This window comes from Mirounga angustirostris, unplaced genomic scaffold (assembly GCF_029215605.1).
Source record: "Mirounga angustirostris isolate CCGP_5_RB_7025 unplaced genomic scaffold, mMirAng1.0.hap1 SCAF_7, whole genome shotgun sequence".
In the NCBI taxonomy this organism is placed as follows: domain Eukaryota; kingdom Metazoa; phylum Chordata; class Mammalia; order Carnivora; family Phocidae; genus Mirounga; species Mirounga angustirostris.
The window spans coordinates 77,015,157-77,017,059 of record NW_026991715.1 but is presented as its reverse complement, the minus strand read 5'-3'; positions in this window follow the sequence as shown (position 1 = coordinate 77,017,059).

Genomic DNA, 1,903 nt, shown 5'->3' with positions numbered 1-1,903 from the left:
CTCACCGCCCCCTCACCCCCAAGTTCCGCACAAAGACGCCTTTCATGCGCCAGCGCCACCCTCCGCGCCGCCCTCCTCCCCGCCGTGTTGCCTTTGCCCACCGTGGCACCAACCAGCGGTCGTGGGGCAGGCCGGCAGCGGACACGTGCAGGCTGTTCCCACTCCGCGCCTCGGCACAGGCACGGATGCAGTCCCCCGCCCTCCTTTCCACGATTTTCACCAACTGTGCACCAGCAGCCACAAAATGCACCCCTTCTTCTACAGAAATGATCTGTGAGGGTCTTCCGAGTGTGTATAAATGGTGGGTGTTTGTGGCGGGGCCGGGGCGGGGGTTGGCGTAGTGGCGGGCGTTGGCGTATGGTCTCTGGACTTTCGCTGAAATAAGGAGTCCAGCGATCTTTCCTGTCCACCCAAGGTGCCAATGTGGATGTTTACAGCTTACAAAAGCCCAGGATAACGATTTGCGAATTGTGAGGGGGGAGAGAATTGAAAAAGACGTCTAAGACTCAGGTGAGGAAATGTGTTATAAAGAGCAAGCCCACGAAATGTTCGAGGAACGACAGTCACTTGAATCAGAGTGGAAGGTGTGGAGAGCAAGAGGGAAGGGATTAACTTTCTTTGCCTAGGCTGATCTTCCAAAGCTGAAAGTAAGCATCATAGGTATTCAGCGGGAGCTGTTGTTCTGTGCGTTCAGTGCCTGGGACGAGCAGGGTGCTTTATTTTTTATTTTATTTTATTTTTTGTCCGGGGAAAGGTTCCAACATCTTGATTTAGGTATTCCACTTTTTTTTTTTTTTTTTTTGGCCTCCTTAGAAATATCTTTGACCCTCTCCAGCTTTTCTCCTATTCTCCTGTCCCCACTCTTCCTTATAATTTCCTGATCTAACGCTAGAGGCAGCATAGGGCAGCGTAAGGAGGACAAAGTGGCAATCCGGAGAGGACGATCTTGACCTGACTTTCTGAGTGGGACTCTTGGGCAACTGATTTAATGTCTTTGAACCTAGGGGTCACTATCAAGAAAGAGTGTGTTAGGGGCAGTGGTCTGGTTCCTTCTGGTTCTGAAATTAGGTAACAAGGGAAGCCTCCTCACACCTTCTATAGATTCCCTTTTAAGGTGTTTTCTCACTTTGCCTTATCCTCTCCAAGGGCCAAATTGGAAAAAATAAGTATTAGGGATATTTTAAGGTAAATGTAAGATACATTGAAAAATCCTCTTCTTGATACTTAGAATTAAAAACAAACAAACAAACAAACAAACAAAAAAAACGCAAACCAAAACAAAAGCCCCTCAGCTCCTGGTTTGTAGAAACAAGGAATTTCAATGTCCCTACTTGCTTCGCCTTTGACAAGCCACACCAGCAATCAGCAGAGCAGAGCTTTGATTTAGAATCTAAAGGCCAGTCTTATGTTTTTCTTTTTCTTCTTCCTTCTACCAACACAAAGACAAGCTGACACATAAAGTAGTGGTGAACAAGAGTTCAAAGCAAGCTTAGTGATCTATTTCCTAACGCAGACCCTGTCCTTCCCCTCTCTCCTGATAAAGTGGCCCTGGGCAGCACAGAAATAGTAGGCACAAGCTGCCAGAATCCCCTTACCCTCCCCTTCCCAGAAATATTGGGCAGTGGAACCTGGATGCTAACTTGTCAATCATCATGTAAATGCATTCATTAAATCAATACATTTACCTTTTCCTTAGCCTCATGATATTTCCAGGATTTTTGATTCACTATTCACTTTGGAACCCTGAGCCTTAGTTTTCCCTCTGGGCAACCCTGGCTGTTTTCTGTGGAATCTTTTCTGAAACCAAGACAAAAAAGGGTGAATTTTCATAATGAATTCTTAAACTATAAATCTCTTGCTTCTTCAATTTCAACAAGAATTTCAGAATTGCTTAGCTTTCATA